The sequence below is a fragment of the Neofelis nebulosa genome, chromosome 9 (genome assembly GCF_028018385.1).
Source record: "Neofelis nebulosa isolate mNeoNeb1 chromosome 9, mNeoNeb1.pri, whole genome shotgun sequence".
Lineage (NCBI taxonomy): Eukaryota > Metazoa > Chordata > Mammalia > Carnivora > Felidae > Neofelis > Neofelis nebulosa.
In genome coordinates, this window is record NC_080790.1 from 88,690,774 (window position 1) to 88,711,249 (window position 20,476).

At 40.4% G+C, this 20,476-nt stretch overlaps 1 protein-coding gene across 6 annotated transcripts in view; it reads left to right on the forward strand.

Moving 5' to 3' along the window:
- The window catches only part of LIMS1 (LIM zinc finger domain containing 1), a 157,993-nt gene that overhangs the window by 48,992 nt on the left and 88,525 nt on the right, over positions 1–20,476 (forward strand). For 2 of the 6 annotated variants that reach the window (XM_058684627.1, XM_058684632.1), the window contains exon 1: positions 9,105–9,278. The exons of 3 other annotated variants lie outside the window; for them this stretch is intronic. The gene's annotated coding sequence lies outside the window, so the exon portion shown is untranslated. Of the gene's footprint in view, positions 1–9,104; positions 9,279–20,476 lie in introns of those variants that run through there. One more of the 6 variants, XM_058684631.1, reaches the window with a different exon arrangement.

The window sequence follows — 20,476 nt, forward strand, 5'->3', positions numbered from 1 at the left end:
AGGCACAATAAGCCCTTTCTTCCCTTTCCCCTCTCCCTCCTTTTCTTTCTTTTCCTTTCCTTTCTCTATTTATTTATATTGAGGTGTAATTGACATATAGCATTATATTAGTTTCAAATGTATAATGTAATGATTAAGTATTTGCATATAGTGCACAATGATCACCACAGTAAGTCTAGTTAACATCTGTCCCAGATTTATCTTGATATGTGAGAGCATATGATAAATATCCTAAACAGACAGGGACAGAGCGATCAGTACTCACACCCTTAAGTAGGAAGAAAAGTACTCTATAACAAGGGCTTATGACCACCCCAAACAAGGGTACTCATTTCTGTTACTGCTTCACACTTTCTGACACTGTGGTTTGATCTTGACTCATATGTCCAAGTTCCTTGAACACGGGTTAAACCTCTCAGAATACCATATGATCTCATAACTGTCAGTGCACTGAGCATATTGTCTAATCAGTGACCATTACTTGTCTCCCGTAATGAACCTAATCTCATTAAAACCAGCGAAACTGTGGCTTCTTCTTGTTCCCTGAGGCACAAGTGCCTGACATGTACTAGCAGGTGGTGCTTCTTTGTTATCCCCATCCCTGGGAATGTCCTCTCCCTCCTTTTCTGCTTTGTGAGCACAGCCAATTGAGACTCAACATTAGTCCCTTACCCCCTAAAGCCATCCCTGCAGCTTCTCTGTGCCCTGGCTCCTTGCAAACACTGCCTCGACTATTTCTCAGAATACTGTGATGTGTTTTGTATGTATCTCACAGTCTAGGGAGGTACTCAGGGGAAGGGGCTGTGCCTTGTTCAGCCTTCTGTGCCTTGTGCCCATACAGTTAGTTACACGGTAGTCATTGGGTACATATTTGCTAAAATGAAAATGAAGGGAAGTTTCTGGTTTACAGGTTATTTGTTTGCCACTCACCCCTCTGTTTTAGTGGTACAAACTGGGTAATGGTAAATTAACATTTGCATTGGCACAGAAGTTAATTTTTACTGTTTTACATTCTTAACAAATGCAATTTCTCTGAATTATGATACTTCACTTTTTAAGTAAGAGGTGCTTCATATATTTTTAAACTACTGTTTAGCATTTCTGGGAACTTACAATGCAGGAGTTAAAAAATGAAAAGCTGTTTTTTCTGGGAAATGAAATCGTATCCATCTATTCTTCCTTCTTACCAAATCACTGTTGAATGCACTTATGAGCTTGTACATGTTTTGACACTGTGGGGAAGTATATCATAAATTGCCAGTTAGTCACCAATAATTTCTAATTGTGACTCAGTTTTTAACAAAGTACATTCTTTGCACTTAGGTATGTAAACACTTGTTTCGTGTGTATCTGACCCATATACCCCATCCTATTTTGTTTTATACTCTCTAAATAGAAACATTTTTATTTTGAAATAGTTTTGCAGTGTTAAAGCTAACACTATAACTTGGTAGTATGATAAGATCCTGGCCACATGGATATGAAATGTCTTTGCTTTCCTGCACCCCCATTAGCCAGAAGGCTTAATGCTCTGGCTGAACTCTAAAAAGCATCTCTGCTGTCATAAGTATGATGAATGTTTGTGTTACTTCATAAAATGTAAATGAGTTTTTAATCTATTTCTCAAGAAACATGATGATGTAGGGGTATCCTTTCTTCCTCAAGAATAAATCAAATCTTAAATTTCATGTTAGTATCTGGATTCATTATCCCATTTCACCTTTTTTGGTATGCATTCGTGGGATTTTGCAGGCATTTTTGTGTCGAAGTGTTGTATATTTATGGTTCTGATTTTTATCATTTCAGCTAACACTCACTCTGAGATGATAGAGAATTTTGTAACAAAAGCACCTTGTTTGACTTTTTTTAATTTTTATTTTATTTATTTATTTATTTTTTCCCAGTATATGAAATTTATTGTCAAATTGGTTTCCATACAACACCCAGTGCTCATCCCAAAAGGTGTCCTCCTCATTACTCATCACCCACCCTCTCCTCCCTCCCACCCCCCATCAACCCTCAGTTTGTTCTCAGTTTTTAAGAGTCTCTTATGCTTTGGCTTTCTCCCACTCTAACCTCTTTTTTTTTTTTTTTTTTTTCCTTCCCCTCCCCCATGGGTTTCTGTTAAGTTTCTCAGGATCCACATAAGAGTGAAAACATATGGTATCTGTCTTTCTCTGTATGGCTTATTTCACTTAGCATAACACTCTCCAGTTCCATCCACGTTGCTACATAGGGCCATATTTCATTCTTTCTCATTGCCACGTAGACTTTTTTTTTTTTTAAGCCCAATGTGGGGCTTGAACTCATGACCCTGAGATCAAGACCTGAACTGAGATCAAAAGTCAGACGCTTAACTGACTGAGCCACTCAGGTACCCCACCTTGTTTGACTTTTTACATTTATGATTTCATTTAATCTTTGTGTAGCCAAGTTATTACCCCATTTTGTGGTTGCTAAAGCTGAATACACTGAACCAAGATGTTACATCTAGTAAGTGGTACAATTAAGACTGTAAACCAGGGACTTTTTACCTGTAGTCAGGGCACCTTCCACCATTGTATGGTGTTTCCATGCATATTGAACTTATTACTAGCCTAAAGCTGTGGTTTTCAGCTATGTTAAATACATTTACATTTTTTATTCATGTTTAATATACATACAAAAGAGTGCACAAATCTTTTTTTATTTATTTTTTTAATTTTTTACTTATTCTTGAGAGAGAGAGAGACAGAGCATGAGTGAGGGAGGGACAATGAGAGAGAGGGGCACAGAACCCAAAGCAGACTCCAGGCTCTGAGCTGTCAACACAGAGCCCGATGTGGGGCTTAAACTCATGAGCCATGAGATCATGACCTGAACCTAAGTCAGATGTTCAACCAACTGAGCCACCCAGGCACCCCAAGAGTACACAAATCTTAAGTACACAGGTTGATGAATTTTCACAAAGTGAACACATAAATTGAACTGTTTTGAATATGAATTAATATTAAAGTGAATTTAACATTGAGTATGTAAGACCTCTTGATTCTAAATAAATATATTTATTTTCAAACTTCTATTACACTTTCCCCAGTACTAATTTGATTGTTTAAGTGGACTTCTAATTTCCTAGTTTGTTCATTTGTTTGAGAAGCATTTACTGAGAGTCTTCTCTCTGGCAGACATGTGCATAGGTGTGGGGAGATTCACCACTTGTAATAAACTTCCTTTTGGACTCTAATAAGGAATCAGGCAACAGATTGTGTGGTGTTAAACTCCATTTCAGGAGTACTGAGTGCCAGGCCTTATGGGAGCATGAGTGTCTAGTCTGAGAAACTTAGGGAAAATATCACAGAGAAAATGACATCTAAGTCCTGCCAGATGAATGAGAATCATCCAGAGATGCCATTGTAGACAGGAAGAGCAGAGGGAGGAGCAGGTAGGATACTGAGATGTAGCACGTAGGTCCCCATAACTGGCTTAGAGCATGTGAAGTGTGTAGTGTACCTGGGGAATGCAGAGTGGGAGCAGGGACATCTAGATGAGGAAGGATCTTTTGTCAGCCTGAGACTACTTTTATTGTTACTTAAGTTTCCTTGGCTACAAATAACAAGAATTGACTCTGGCAAACATAGGCTAAAAAGGAATTTATTGGAAAGATAGCAGGGTGGCTCAGAGAACGAAAGGGCCAAACATCCAGGTCTCTGAGAGAATAAACAACTAGAGCAACTCTGAGCATCTCAGCAGAACAACCTGTGCAATTTCTCTGTAGGATAATATCATTAGTTGACTTGTTTTACTTCCTAAGGATTTTTCTCTATTCAGATTTCTAATTTTCAAAACATAGAATCTGATTAGCTTAGTTCAGGTCCAGTGCCTAAACCAGGACCAGTCACTGTGGCCAGGGTTAAGAACAAACACTGTCTAATCAGTTGCCTGTTACGTGGTCAGGAGAGCTAGCTCTGAAACAGAGAGTGGAGGGAGGTGGGTGTGCTGCCTCAAAAGCTACGTTGCAACAGTGTGGAAAGGGGGTGGGTTGGAGACACTGATCATCAAGAAGTGCAAGTCCAGAGACCAGTTAGAAGGCTGTTATGTTAATCCAAGTGAGAAGTGATGGCACCAGAAGTAGGTACTGTCCACAGGGATAGAAAGAGGTGAATAGACTCAGGTATTTAAAGGCAGAAAAGAAAAGACTTTGCATCTGGACATTGTGAAGTGTATGGACATTTGAGGAGTTGAGGATGACTCCAGTGTTTCTGGCCTTGGCCACTGAGTGAATGGGGGGACCTTGTGTGGAGAAGAGCTACTTTCAGGTGGGGAACAGGGCTTTCATTCAGTTTTGAAGTGTTGAGTTGACATACCTAAGCAGACCATGTTTAACTTGAGAATACTTGGTGCCTTCTGGGATTCCAACTTTGCCATCAGGGCCTCCTCTCTCTGACATAGAGGCACTTGCCAGCATTGTCCCTTTTTTGTCATGTCCTTGGGCAACTAGAGTCTTCCTACAATATTGCCATGGAAATTGACAAGCTTCATTCCCCTGCTGTGCCTCCTGTACTTTGGACAGTTTCAGGTCTGAGTGGATAGTGGGGATTATACATTGCTCATACTCAAAAAGTCTCCCAGAGCTAGGAACATTCACGACCAAGTGCTGTCCTTTAGGATCTTTCTTAGATATCATTGTGATTAGAAAAGTCTTGTTCTTTTATGACATTCTTTTCCTGACGTGATTTTATCTGAGTTTGAAAATACTTGAAAATTGAGGAGTTACTTGATTAAAGAGTTTAAATTATAGTTGGAAGTTTTTTAGGTAGTGTTTTAATTTTAGTAGTATTCAATGTCATAGGTTAAGTCACACCCTGACAAGTAGTTCCTTAAGATACTTTAATCAGTGCTTTGCCATTAGGTAGCTTAATGGCATCTGAAATCCTCTGGGTCAGTAATTCTCAGTGGGGCTAGAACTGTTTCCTACAGAGCAACTGGGAACTTGTGGGGTAACAAAAAATACTCCACAATGGTTTGGGGCAAGGGACACATAGGCATTGAGTTGGCTAGGGTCAGGGATGCTGGATGCCATGGACTTTGCATCCATAGGACTTTGATGCAGGTAAAAAAGAAAAAAAAATTTATAATTATTTGAGCATAGCACCTAATTCTATTTTAGATATAATCATGGCCTACTTTTACATGATTTCAGTAGACACTAAGTTTTTCAGGAATGCTATGAAATTTGTAAATTGAGTGAAAAATGAAGTTTGCTTAAGATTTTACTGTAAGTTCTACTCTCATAGGTGGTATTAATTTCTTTTTTTATCCTGTTTATAACTTCAAAGACTTTAAGATAATGATGAAAATATATTGAAAATATTAAGATAATTTTGTTTTGTTTTTTGTTTTTAATGAGAGATGGTTGGAAAACTAATGTTTTCTCAAGTGAAGTAGGGCAGACACCCCAGGGAAAGCATATGTCTGGGGATGAACATGATGAACTTGCTGGGTTATAGATGTGTTTCATAAATAAGAACCTATGAAGCTTATAGAAAGGTGGAAACATTCAGTAGCACTTGCTAGACTGGGTAAATCAAATTGGGTGAAATTACCCCAGATTTTTTAAAAGGCCAGACAGGAAAAGATATGCAAAGGCATTGAATATGTTACAAAATAGATATGTGTGCATTTAGAGAGTATTCTATGGAAAACATGTATCTGGATTTCCTTTTATCTGTGTGAGAGTTATAAAGGAAAAAGGAAGTGTGGCAATGGATGAGTGAAAAAGGCTGGTTCTTTTAACCAGGCAGGGCACCCAAATGGTAGCTGGTAACGACATGGAACCATAGCTCCATCTGCTGGAGAGAAGCAGACCCTCTCTTGCACCGTATACAAGTAAAGTGACCCTCTCTGTATATATGTTAGTGAGCCACCCAGTATTTATTAAATACTCCTGTCTGAGAAGCAACACCTTGCCAGGCTCTAGGGTAGCAGTAATAAAAACTTAGATACATTCCCTGCTTTCACCTCACCATGCTTAGCTGTGATAGGCTTTCTGATTTTAAGAAAAGACTTCATTTTTGCATTCTGAGTTTCTCTCTTAGATTTCTCCATGGATGACTTTTAAGAAACCACGTAACCTCTTTCTGAGCATCATTTTCCTTATCTGTAAGATGAGAACGACTGTCTCTCCTACAGGCTCAGTTTAAACTTTATTGAATGCCTAGTGTGTATGGTAGCCATAGGCAGGAAGGGCATAAGATAAGCAGAAGCCTTGTTCTTGCCCTCACTCGGGTTAGAAAAAGAAGCTCTTACGAGATAAGTGAGAGGGCCTCATGAGAGCCCTGAGGAGGAGTGCGTGATGCAGACAGGAGAATGGGACTGGAGAGGGGTTGAGGCAGGGTTTTTTGAAGACCTTATGCTTCACTTCAGTTGTACAAGGATGTTAAAATTAGCAAGAGGAAGATGAAAAGCTCTTCCAGGCTGAGGGCTGGCATAAGCAGCAACATTGAGATGGGGGCCTACATGGCATATGTCATGGCTGGGTTGCATGAAGTGAGTGGCAGGGAGTGTCCAGAGATGAGGATTGGAGGAGGTTGGTGGGCCAGGGCATATTGGGTTTGTATTCTTCTTTAAGGGGCTTAACTTTGTGCTCAGTGCACCAGAGAGCCATTGCAGAGTTGAAGCAAGTTCTGGAGAGACACCTGGCTCCTTAGATCACTTCTTGGCTGAGTCTCCTGGATTTGGTTAAAGGCAGAGAGTTAGGAGGCTGCAGCTGTAGACCAAGTGTGTAATCATGAGGGCTAGAATGGTAACAGGGCTAAAAATGAGAGTGAAGTAGCACAGAGGGACTAATTTAAAAATGAGTTAGGAGTTAAAGTTAGCAGAAGTGGTTGGTTTGAAGGTAAGAAATCAGGGGTGACTGGGAGATTCCTAACTTGGGTGACTGGTTGGATAATGTTGCTGTACCTAAGAGAGTACATATAAAAGGAAGAGCTGGCTATGGGCATGGCAGGAGGGGGTGAGTGGTTTATTTAGTCATCTTGAGTTAGGGTGTCTCCATGAAAGCAGCCAGAAGACAATTTGATGCATGACTGCAGGTTCAAGAGAAAGGTCTGGCCGGTGTTGCTAACATGGGGGGAGTAGTGGAGCCATGAGAGATGGTGAGTCGTCAGGGAGAATGTTCATAGTGTTCACAAGCAGGGATCCAGGGTACGAATTAGGGAAGTTGCCACACCTAAAAGGCAGGCAAAGGAAGGGGATCCTACAGAGGAGACCGTGATGGGATGATTGGAAGGACAGGATAATGGCCTGGAGACCAAGGGTTTTGAGTTGAAAATGTCCAGGAGAGCACTGTTTATAAATGTCTAACGTAAGATAAGGATTGAAAAATGTGTTCTGGATTTGCTCTTGCCTAGAAGAATTTATCCAAAGAGAGGAGGAGGGGATGAGATAAAAGCGAGAAGGACTCAAGATAGACTTCTCCTAGTCACCTCCCTAGGCATGTGTGCCCCCTTTGTTCATCACAACACCCTGTTTCCTTCACAGTGCATGATGATCAGTAAAGAATTGGGACACAAAGAAATGGCAGATGTTTGCCTCTCTGGATTTCAATTGCAATAACATAAGTTACTTTCTTGAAGAGAATTCCATATGCTGGGAATTTAGCTCACAAGACTTCCATTCTTTTACTTCTCCCAGGAGAGATTGTGGCTGCTTTCCAGGGTTTATATCTCCGGTATAGTACTATCCCTCATGGGAATGGGGGTGGGAGGTCTCTTCTTACCCACAAACAGCCTTGTACTTCCAGTTTCCTTCTATATCCCACTCACACCCCTCAAAACAAAGTAAGTAAATCAAGGCCAGAAAAGTCCTCTGGCTGGAATTGTACATACGTTTAGTCTTGTATTTCAAGTCCAAACCCAACTCTGGTGGTCAGGCTTTAGAGTGAGCCACGGAGATGGAGCCTGTGTGGTGCCCCCAGGGGTGCTGGGCCAGAGCCCTGAAGTTTAGAGCTCACTGCCTACAGCTTGTCTTAGGTGAGCTCTTTCACCTCTCCAGACATCAGACTGCTTCCCTATAGAGTAGATGGAGTTCCAGGGTGCCTGTCACATCTGACAGTCGCCATCTCTCAATGCTACCAATACCCAGTCTCCATTGTTGGCATAACAAGCAAAGGTGAGGAATTGTTCTCTTGTTTTTAAAGATTAACCTCAGGTCCGATAATCAAGAAATGCTGTTATCATTCTTAAAATGACTGCTTTATAATAAATTTTTTAAGGGACTTTCTTGTAATATTCTCAATGAATCAGGACAAGGAAGTCTTCATTCATGGAGGCGGAAGCCTGTATTAAATGCTCCTGAGTTCCTCCATCTCTACCAAAGATCCCTTGATTAGTCTTCAATGGAAACTTGGCACCCAGGAGTCCTGCGAGGTGACTCAGTCGGATGTATGAGGCCTCATTAGCATTGGCCCTGCTCCTTCTCTGCACTGTGTGTGTCAAGGATATCTGGGACAGAAGGCTATTTCCCCTACTTAGCCTGCCAGAGTTTGGCCTGCCTGCCTTTAAACTGGGCTGAGCTACCAGGAGGATAAAATAGACTAGCTGTTCAACACTGACGTGGTAAAGCATTCAGAGGAGACTTAAAAGAAGCTCTATTATTTCAAACATGTAGATACTATCAAGATCCAAAAGGGTGGAGAATATCTTTTTATGAAAGCTTCACCTCTTTCTATACTAATTATTGTTTGTTTTTCTAAATATTTTCTGCACAGCTTTCAATAAATTTGTGGATGAATTTCTTAACTTAGGTACATAAAACAACAGGATATGAGTTATGACATTTAGGGGTGTTGCCTTATTGCTTCAGAACTTTGGGGTTATCGTGTAACATACCATGTCACATGACTTGACTGAATGCAGGAAAAAAAGCCCTCAATTTGGTTTCATTGCCTTAAATATAGCTCAAGGCAACAGACACAAAATTAAGATGAGGAAGTACTATACAGTATAGGAAACAGGAGCTTTTAAAGATAATCCACTGTAATCTGGAACTGGTTGTCCAGGCCCTGATAATGAGAGAAAATAAGAGCAAAAGTACCAGAAAGGAGATTCTTTATTCTTGAGGTGAGAACAAGAGAGTGTAGAGGCACATCAGGTAAAGTGCTCGGAATATCAACTTGCTTTTGCAGAGGTGGGGCTGTGTGTGCAAAGTGATTAAGACAGAGGAGTGGAAGTCTGAGAGAAGACATCCATCGAAAAGACATTTGTCTAAACTTGCATATCCAGTAACAGGAACAGTCTTGGGTAAGTTGTAGTAGCTTTTAGCCATGCTAATTAAATTTGTCTTTTCTCTGCTGCAAAGTGTAATGGTTGTGGTTCTAACTTCCTGTGGGTGCATATTTAATTACTGAGTATATGTAAAAGTAACTTTATATTTTGTTGGTTTTAAAGTGGTTGAGGAAGGGAGGCTATACCCTTATATTTGTAGAGAAAACATTAATAGTCTTGGTAACGTTTTGTGCCATATGGTCCTGCAGAAGCATAGAGTGCTTTTTGTCATTTTATTACATTAAATATTTTTAACCCACATTCTGTGTAGGGTCTTAAAATAAAATAATCATATACTGTTTAGCACTACGGTTAGTGAGTATCTGTCTTGCCATGGTATGGAAAAAGCAACTATAACTACTTGAGTTATTTATTCGTTAACCTATATAAGTCTGTAAAAACCAGCAGGCCATTTTTAAAGTGACCTTAATGCACTAAATCTACATTTGTAAAACATTTATTGAGAGGTGATTATTCACCCCAGAAGGATCTTGTGCCTTACACATGATCTGCCTTATACAGTGTACTTCCTTAGAGATTTAAATGTAGTTATGAAAACATTTATTTTGCAGTCAGTCTCCAGGAACATGATAACCTTGAGAGGAACATAGCTGTGATATAGAATAGGGTGATGTGTAAGGGACTTTCTTATTTTGTATGTTACATATTTATAGATATGTTTTTTATAAACACATTGTCATGAAATAAGCAATAGTTATAGTATTAAGAGAACAGATTTATTTTTTTCAGGGACAAGAAATAAAAAGTTCTAAAGGATGATCGCTTTGCTTTGGGTCTTGCAAGTTAATAGAAATTAACTTCAAATTAACTGCCTTGCAACAACAAGGCAGTGTACATGACTCATAGAATAAAAAATGAAAAAGATACTTTATTTTTTTTTTTTAAATTTTTTTTTTTTTCAACGTTTTTTATTTATTTTGGGGACAGAGAGAGACAGAGCATGAACGGGGGAGGGGCAGAGACAGAGGGAGACACAGAATCGGAAACAGGCTCCAGGCTCTGAGCCATCAGCCCAGAGCCCGACGCGGGGCTCGAACTCACGGACCGCGAGATCGTGACCTGGCTGAAGTCGGACGCTTAACCGACTGCGCCACCCAGGCGCCCCTGAAAAAGATACTTTAGATAAACATACATAAAGGTGGTGTAAAAAAATTGCCCACAAATAACCAAGCATAATCAGACCAACATGAGTATACTGTCAAGTTTGGAGGCATAACCAAAAGTAGGAGTGACCTGTAATTCTCAGGGACCAGCACCATTTAGTTGATTCTTAAGTTGGGCTTTGAAGAATGAGTAAATTTCAGCATTTAAACAATGATGGGGAAGGGTATTCTTCTAGCGAGTTGGTGACATCTTCAGCAAAGGTCAGTTTTACTTCCTTGTTCAGAATCCTCCCATTGCCTTTTCACCTCGCCTGAATGGAACCTGGAATCCTTATTCTGGTCTGCAAGGGCATACTTGATATGCACCCTGCCCTTGGTTTCCTCTTTCTTTCAGATGCCATATCTCAACTGCCCCTTTCCACTAGACTCTAAGATTGATGAAGCAGGGGCTTTGTCTTCCATGTTCCCTCCTGTATCTCCAGTGCCTAGCTCTAAGTGCTCAATAAATGAGTATACAATGAATGAAAAGAATTCAAAAGACATGTGCTAGGATGTAAGATGTGTTTGCAGGATAAGAGTGATAGGGAGTGCGCATAGATTACTGGTCTTGAATACGATATAAAGTTTTGGGTGATTTTAAGGGACTGGATATGGTAACATTGCAGTGTGAAGGATGGACCTGGAGAACTCCCGTTGCCTGACTACTATTGCAGAGATTTGCTTCTCTATCTTTTGCTTTTTTTTTTCTTAAATCTGCTCCCCTTCTTTTATGTTTTCTTTCTCTCACTAATTCTTTCCCTTACCCCTGTGATTCTGTTACCATCTTCTATCTTTTCTAAAGGGAGGAAATCTGTCAGGAGCTGGTCCTTCTTCTCTATCCCCCAGCCCCACCAGGACCTAGAGTTGTTGTCCTCCTGTGGAAGGGGTCCTAGCGGTAGAATGAGATTCAGAGGCTAGATTGCATTGATGCATAATAAACTTCTTTAAGCCAGACTGTCAAAAGGATTGGCATTTGTAATAAATAATAGCAGGTATTTGGGAAAAGTCAGGTGGAAAATAAGAAAATAGCATCATCCAAGAGGGGAATTCAGTCTTCAGGGTTGTCAGCTCAGCACACTGTTAGCAACAGCTTGGAGGAAATCATAAAGAAATTTTCACAGATCAGCCAGAAATAAACTCCAGACTGCCAAATCAGGTGTGATTTCTTAGAGAAGTTGCTTTTCATTCCCTATGATCCTGTTCGGTCTGGTCAGTAATCAAAAGTCAGTATTCAGTTTGATTTTACTTCTTTCTAAGACCATTATAAAAGTCTTCATTCATTGTGTATCTGATGAGACACAGGGAAATAAAGGATGTATCCATGCATCTTAGGAGAATGGAGTGCACACACATGAAGTAGCTAAAATTATAACAAAGCTACATTTAAATTTAGGCAGTAGCAGGATACCTGGGTGGCTCAGTCGGTTAGGCATCTGACTTCGGCTCAAGTCATGGTCTCACACTTCATGGGTTCAAGCCCCATGTCAGGCTCTGTGTTGATAGCTCAGAGCCTGGAGCCTGCTTCAGATTCTGTGTCTCCCTCCCTCTCTGCCCCTCCCCCGCTCATTTTCTCTCTCTCTCTCTCTCTCTCTCAAAAATAAATAAAAGATAAAGAATATTTTAAAAACAAATAAATTTAGGCAGTAGCAATGAGCTATTGATAACGATCCTAAGGAGAAAGTGAGCAGCAGCCAGAATTTTGACATAAATTTTAACGATTTGTTAATGTGTGGACCAGTGGAGAGGTGAAGGGAAGAATATGGCAGATAAACAAATGATGGAAATAGATAATACAACTGTGGGGAAGGGGACAGATTTTGCTAGAAAGCGCCCCACATCCCTGACTGGTAAGGGTGATTCTGTGGAAGTAATTAGAATGGAAAGGAAGGAAAAAAGAGTCTTGTATTCCAGACTTTCTATGACTAACCCCAAAATGACTAAATCAGCAGCCGAACATACCCACAGGGTTTCTGAGACTCCAAGAAAGGGAAGTAACAGTCACTGAGAATGCACTTTGTGTTGGTAAGTGCTTAAATGTTTTCTTTCTATTGAAGTCCTTGAAACATTGAGAGGGTTTTATTATGACCACATTTATAAATGGAGACCTAATCTGTAGGTGAAGAAATCTGCCCTGGCTAATAAGAGATAGAGCAAGGATTCTAGTTCAGGCTGCCACTTCCCCTTATTTTCTGGGATACATTTCTTTATTCAGTAAACCTAGATTGGTGCTATCCAATAAACACATGAGCCACATCATATGTGTAGTTTAAACTTTTCTGCTAGCCAGTGCAAAATGAAACAGGTGAAATTTATTTTCATAATATATTTTCTTTAACTCCATATGCCAAGCTATTGTCCATACTATATACATATCATGTAACATATTAAAAACTATTGAGATATTTTACATTTTTGTGAGCTAAATCTTTGACATCCCAAGTCTGTTTTATGCTTAAAGCACATCTTGATGTGAACTTAGCCACATTTCAAGTTGCTGCATGTGGCTACCAAATGAGCAGAAGTCCAAGAAAAAGGATTGAGGCTCATCCTGAAAAATCAAAGGTAGAAGCTCTGCCTTGAAGTCATAGGGAGGAATTAAAATGGGGCAGGAGAGCAGCTTCCCCTAAGATGGAAAAACTGTGGAAGAAAGGTACCGTACATGGAAGGCAGGACTGCTTATTAAAGGAAAGTAAAGACACAGAGCACAAAGCACAGAGTTTTGGAGTCACTGTGTTGTGCACCGGAAACTAATGTAAACACTGTGTCTCAACTATACTTCAATAAAAAATTAAATTACTAAATTAAGAAAGTAAAAAAAAATGTTTTTAATTAAGAAAATAAAGACATGGGGTGCTTGCCTGGCTCAGGCGATGGAGCATGTGACTCTTAATCTTGGGGTTGTAAATTCAGGCCCCATGTTGGGTGTAGATATTACATAAAAATAAAATCTTAAAAAATGTAAAAAAGAAAGTAAAGACATTACCATGTCATTTAAGACATATTACGGACTGAAGGGCCATTTATGGGAGCAGTAAAGTCATACCAATCTTTATCACTACCTCCAGTAACGACCACAGGAAAACTGTGGCATTGAGTGCTAGATGCTGAACCATATTTAGCCAGGGGGATAACATGTTTTGGCAAATGTGGTAACCATTAAGAATGGAACCACAGCTGTTAATACATATATTTTTATATATGCATGGTGTTGACAAAAGAATGTCTTCTTCCAAAGGCCTAATGCCTTTTTCAGATGGGAAATGTAATGTCCTGCTTTAGGAAATAACCATGAACAAACTACCTTATATGGGAATTTCCACAGACTTCAGCTCTACCTAGAGCAAGATAAATGATAGTTTCAGACTTCTATTGCAGCAAAACAGGAATTATTTTAAAATGTTCTTGGAATTTCCCCTTCATTCCCTTCCTGTGATTGTGCTGCCTACTTTGTTGCCTTTGTCCCACTTAACCCCTGTCTTTCAGTCTTTTCCTGTTACATTTACTTTACTTTACTTTTCTTTCTTTTTTATTTATTTATTTATTTATTTTTGATGGTAAGCTGTGTACTAGGGTCATGTTCTCGGTTCTCTTACATCTTGGACTTTAATTCTTCTTCTTTAATTCTTTTCCTACACCTGAAAAGTGAAAAGGATGAATTAGAAACCTTCACCATCATTCACATCCTTCACTTTGCAGCTTGGAGACTCATTTTTTAAAATAATAGTGAATATATATATATATATATATGTATTTTTTTTTTAATTTTAGAGAGAGCACACAAACAGGGGAGAGGGGCAGAGGGAGAAGGAGAGAATCTTAAACAGGGTCCACACTCAGCACAGAGCCCAACGAGGGGCTCCATCCCATAACCCTGGAACCATGACCTCAGCTGAAATCAAGAGTCTGATGCTCAACTGAGTGAGCCATGGCCGCCCCCCATGGCGAAATACATTTTTAAGTGTATAGTTCAGTGGCATTAACTACATTAACATTGTTGTGCTACCATCTCCAGAACTCTTTTCCTCTTGCAGAACTGAAAATCTTAACTCCCCATTCCCCTCCATCCCCAGCCCCTGGCACCCACCATTCTACTTCCTGTCTCTATGAATTTGACTACTTCAGATACCTCATGTTACGTTTAATCGTAAGCATTTGTCTTTTTGCAACTGGCTTATTTCACTTAGTGTAATGTCTTTAAGGCTCATTCATGTTGTTGTATGTCTCAGAATTACCTTCCTTTTTGAGGCTGACTAATATTTCATTGTGTGTATATATCACATTTTGTTTATTCATTTGTCAGCAGATATTTGTGTTGCTTCCACTTTTGTTTTGGCTGTCATGAATAATACTGCTGTCCACATAGGTGGACAGATATCTCTTGGAATCCCTGTTTTCAATTTGTTTAGATACAGAAGTAGAGTTGTTCGGTCACATGGTAACTCAGTTATTTTTTGAGCATGACCATACTGGTTTTCATAGTGACTGCACCATTTCGTATTCCCACTGATGGTGCAGAAGGGTTCCAATATCTCCACATCCCGAACGTTTGTTATTTTCCTTTTCTCTTTTTCTTTTTTTTAATAGTAGCCATCCTAATTTGTTTAAGGTGGTATCTCATTTTGATTTTGATTTGCATTACTCTAATGACTAATGATATTGAGCATCCTTTTATGCACTTATTGGCCATTTGTATACCTTCTTTGGAGAAAAGTCTATTTAGGTCTCCTGCCCACTTTTTAATCTGGTTGGTTTTTTGGTTGTGGTTGAATTGTATGAGCTCTTTATAGATTCTGGATATTAACTCCTTATCAAATATATAATTTGCAGATATTTTCTCCCATTCCATGTGTTGTTTTTTAACTCTGTTGTTTATGTCCTTTGATGCACAAAAGGGTTTTTTTTGCTTTTTTGGGTTTTTTTGAGGGCTTAACGAACAGCATTTATTATCTCTTAGTTCTGGAGGCCAGGTGTCTGAGATCAAGGTGTTGGCTGGGCTGGTTCCTCCTCAGAAGGTTATGGGGGAGAATCTGTTCCATGTCTCTCCCCTATCTCCTGGGGGCTTTCCTGGCAATCTTTTGCATCCTTGACTTGTAGAATCATCACTACCATTCCTGCATTTGTTCTCATGGCCTCCTTCCTGTGTGTATGATGCACAGAAGTTTTTAATGTTGATGTAGTCCCAGTTGTCTATTTTTACTTTTGTTGCCTCTGCTTTTGGTGACCTATCCAAGAAATCATTGCCACATTCAGTGTCATGAAGCTTTTCCCATATGTTTTCTTCTAAGAGTTTTATTTGACCCATATGGAGTTAATTTCTGTATATGGTGTAAGATTAAGAGTTCAACTCAATTTTTTTGCTTGTGGATATAAATTTTCCCACCACCATTTGTTGAAAAGACTCTCCCCATTGAATGGTCTTGACACCCTTGTCTAAATGGTCTTGACACCCATTTGACCATATTTGTGAGGGTTTATTTCTAGGCTCTCAGTTCTATACCATTGGTCTGTCTGTCTGTTTTTTTTTTTAATTTTTTTTTTTTTACTGTTTATTATTTTTGAGAGAGAGAGCGAGACAGAGAGACAGAGAGCAAGCAGGGAAGGGGCAGAGAGAGGGAGACAGAATCGGAAGCAGGCTCCAGGCTCTGAGCTCTCAGCACAGAGCCCAACGCAGGGCTCGAACTCACAGACCGCGAGATCATGACCTGAGCCGTAGTTGGCCACCCAACCGACCGAGCCACCCAGGCGCCCCTGTGTGTCTGTCTTTATGCCAGTTGCACGCTTGCACACTGTTTGATATTAGAATTTTATAGTAAGTTTTGAAATCAGTGTGAGACCTCCAACTTTGTCTCTTTCAAGATTGATTTGGCTCTTTGAGGTCTCCTGGAATTTCATATGGATTTTAGGATGGATTTTTTCTATTTCTGCAGAAAAACATTATTGAGATTTTGATAGGATTAAAGCCTCATTTTTGAATTCTGAAAGTAAGGGGGTTATTTTTGCCCAGGAATTTAAATCAAGGCAGAAGTTTCTACCTATAGCAAGATGTCAAAGAAGGCCTGGAGGCTTGGGGATGGCGTTAGGCATCTATGGGTGGTGGGAGGCATATGCTGGAATAGTTCTGTTGGAGCAAAGATTAGGAACAAGGAATGATCTCGCATATACTTGCAGTAGTGCCTTAAAACATGCTTAAGGAATTGTGTAGGGGGTCTTCACTCTCTGCTGCAGGCACTTTTGACTTCTGATACCCTTTTTGACTTCTCTGTGACCTAGTAGTAGTATACTGAGTGACTGACATTGCTATAGTAATTAATTATCTTCCCCACTTTGTTTCTAATACGCTATTTAATTCTTACAAAAAGATTGTGAAGTAAACAAACATGTGCTGTCTTTGATGTGCAAGCAAGGAAAGTGAAGACTTTGCAGAAAACTTGCTGGTGGCCATGTAATAGCTAGAATGGCAGAAAAGCCAGAGGGAGGCCTCAGGAGCCTGGTGCAGCCTTCCCTCTGTGGGGCACTTGGGCACCAAAGCCAAAGGGTAGAGATGTGATCACTCCTTACAGTGGTGGAGGCTTTATGGAAGCCATCTAGTATAACCCACTGGCTCCTTTGACTCTCTGCTGCCTGTCCTTAAGGGGACACAAAAGAGTGTGCTAAGTTGGGGGAACAGTGGTTGGGGAAGGGGGCTCATTGTGGGCAGGGGATTCACAGTTGGAAGGAAAAAAAATGGCTGGCAATGAGGCCAGAAAGGTAAGTACGTTGTGAAGAGTTACGTTGTTAGAAGATGGGGGAGGGACAGTACATGGTTCCCCCAACTGAAAAGGCACTTTGAGACCAGAAAAGGAAGCAGGTGGCTCCACACAGTTTACAGACTTTTATTTAGGGTAATTTACTGACAAGGGGGGCAAAGGGTGGGGAGGATAGAGCAGAAAACAATCCATGGCAGCTGCATAGTTATTTTCCATAAAGTCCAGATCTTAGTTCACAGATTTTATAGAGCAAGGGGACATGCAAAAGGGCACTATAGTGAGATCAAAGGGTTTGTACACACCTCAAAGGGCTTGCATACACCTGACAGCTAACCTTTAATTAGATCTTGTGGCACCACCTGTGCATCAGGAAGGGGGAGGGCTATGTTATATCTAACATAGAGAGGCCAAAACAAGCCTTACTCATCCCAGCCATGGCAGGCATTTCTAAGGTATGCTTGTCAGTCTCCAAGGGGCCTGGAACATATAGCCCCCAAAGAATCCATCAGTTGAACTTGAACATGATACAGAGCCAAAGAGATGGGGTCAGTATTGTCAGCACTCCTACATATGTTGCATATGTTATGCCAAGGTCTTTAAACTGTATCCCATATAAAATAGACATCTATAGAAATCTTCTAAACTGAGACATGGTATGATCAGATTTGCATTAAGAAAAACTTTGATGGCAGTAGGGGAGAGGAGAAATATTGATAATGGTGATATTTATTTTGTATTTAACACTTAGTATGTGCCACTTGTCAACCTTAAAAATAAAATAGCCAGTTATTTTCCTAGGAAAATGAGTTTATCTGGGAATAGGATTGGAACTGCAATTTGGGACAAGTAAACTATGGCAAACCATAGGTAAGTCCAAAGGGACAAAGGGAAGCTTGCTTTTATTAGGTGTTAAGGGGAAATTGGGGAGGATTGTTGTGAACAAAAGTTCACTAGGGAAGAATAGGAGTTTGAGACTGATTGATTTTGGAGCAGGGAGCTATTGTCCCACTTTTTCTTAAAAGCCAGAGATAAAATTTCTATGGGAAAAGTGCCCTTTCTTGTCAAGATAAGAATTACCTTCCTTCTTCCTGCTGATTATGAGTGGTGATGGTGTGTTAGTGAGAGCTCCCCCTTCAGGGCTTCCTGCCATTTTCAGTGAGGTTTCCATGTGCTTTTCATAGGAGCTGTATGGGGTATGGCTATAACAATTTCCTTTTTAGAAATAAAAGTGGGGCACTGGGGTGGCTCAGTCCATTAAATGTCTGATGTCATCTTAGGTCATGATTTCACTGTTCGTGGGTTTGAGCCCCACATCGAGCTCCGTGCTTACAACTCAGAGCCTGGAACCTGCTTTGCATTCTGTGTCTCCCTCTCTGTCTGCCCCTCCCCCACTTGCACTCTGTTGGTCTCGCTCTCAAAAATAAATCAACATTAAAAAATTTTGAAAAAAAAGAAAAGAGGGGCACCTGGGTGGCTCAGTGGGTTAAGCATTGACTCGATTTTGGCTCAGGTCACCATGGTTTGTGAGATCAAGCCCCAAGTGGGGCTCAGCACTGGCAGTGTGGAACCTTCTTGAGATTCTCTCTCTGTCTCCCTCTCAAAATAAAGAAATAAACATTTTTTTTAAAAAGTGGGGGGCCTGGATGGTTCAGTGAGTTAAGCATCCAACTCTTGGTTTCAGCTTGGGTCATGATCTTGTAACTTCATGGGTTCGAGCCCCACATTGGGCTCCGTGCTGGCGGTGCAGAGCCTTCTCGGGATTCTCTCTCTCCCTCTCTGCCCCTCTCCCCTCACGTGCTCTCTTTCAAAATAAATAAACACTTTAAAAAAAAAAGTAGCTATTAAGTATCAAAGCTGGGATCTGAGTTCAAGGCTGGTTGACTCTGAACCCAGCCTCTTAAGGAGAGTGAGGATGGGGTCATCAGCTGGGTATGCAGGACACTATGGGAAGGACCTTAGACATGTAAATATAAATGAAGAGAGAAATGGAAATGACATCTCATGCATTAAATCAACTACTTTTGCTGAGTGGGTTGGTGAGAAAGAAGTTGCTGAGGATGACTTCAAGAGTTTAGTTTGGGCATCCAGGTGACCAGGGACCCTCTTTTTTTTCAGTTTATTTATTTATTTTGAGAGACAGAGACAGTGTGAGTGGGGGAGGGGCAGAGAGAGAGGGAGAGAGAGAATCCCAAGCAGGCTCCACACGGTCAGCACAGAGCTCAACGTGGGGCTCGAACCCATGAAACTGCAAGACTGTGACCCAAGCCAAAACTAAGAGCTGGGCTCTTAACCCACTGAGCCACCCAGGTGCCCCGCCCAGGGACACCTTTGATCAGAAGGCCATATTGGGCACTGCTGTACAATATTTGGGGGGCAGTGGGGGCAGCTGGTGATAAATAGAATGTAGTGAAACATGCCAGTTATACCTTTACTGTATAGGTAGTGCTTGTGCAATTAATTTTACACAGGGACGTGTTTCTAACTAGTTAAGATTCACTGTGATACAATTTTTAGGTTTATTTCTCTCTAACCTGGATATTCGGGAAAGATGTTGATCTCTCGTAAAATTTGCTATTAAAAATACTGAATTCTAGGGGCGCCTGGGTGGCTCAGTCAGTTGAGCGTCCAACTTCGGCTCAGGTCATGGCTTCACAGTTCGTGGGTTCAAGCCCTGCATTGGGCTCTGTGCTGACAGCCTGGAGCCTGCTTTGCATTCTGTGTCTGCCTTTCTCTCTGCCCCCCCCCCCCACTTGTTTGTTCTTTCTCTCTATCTCTCTCTCAAAATAAACATTAAAATTTTTTTAATACTAAATTCTAAGGTACAAAATGAAGTGAAACTTAATGTTATGTACAAGGTTTCTTTTTACTGTGTTCTTTCTGTTCATTTACTTCTGGGTTTTGACGTTTGTGTCTAGATCTTCATTTAGCTATTAATGGAATTGCATCTGAAAGCCCATCTTTCTGCTGGTCTTGACTATTTAACCTTAACATGTCTTACGTTGATCCTTCTCTCTTAAACAGTTTCTTTCCAATAACTCTCTCATACTTTTCTTCTTCTGAGTGGGCTTCCTACCAAACTGGCTTTTATAATTTTTATTTTTCCAGCTTTATTGAGATATGATTGGCATATAACATTGTGTAATTTTGAGGTTTACAGTGTGGTGATTTAAGACATGCAATCACCATTTTGTTGACGTTATGGTGAGAACATTAAGACTACTGTCATAGCAACTTGCAAATATATGTATTTTTAACTATGATAGTC